Source organism: Ctenocephalides felis, unplaced genomic scaffold, assembly GCF_003426905.1.
Source record: "Ctenocephalides felis isolate EL2017-DRISC unplaced genomic scaffold, ASM342690v1 CF-g0.4_SCAFFOLD_01886, whole genome shotgun sequence".
NCBI classification, from domain to species: domain Eukaryota; kingdom Metazoa; phylum Arthropoda; class Insecta; order Siphonaptera; family Pulicidae; genus Ctenocephalides; species Ctenocephalides felis.
The window spans coordinates 21,373,676-21,373,922 of NW_020538040.1; positions in this window are offsets into that span (position 1 = coordinate 21,373,676).

A 247-nucleotide genomic window follows, 5' to 3' on the forward strand; every position below is an offset into this window, starting at 1 on the left:
ATAGTCAGTGTTCATTAAATAAATATGCAAAAATAGAATTATTACTCAATTCTCGATTTTTCAATCAAGCTGAATTTATCCATAAAGGCGCTATATATAATCAATGCCTAATTATTTTTCATGCCTAATTAACGGTAATTAATTTTTTGAACTAACTCTTGTAAAATTAAGTGTGCGCATGGTAATTGGTTTTAATTAAATAATCGATTGTTTAAATATTGACATGTGTAAATATAACGTTGATACA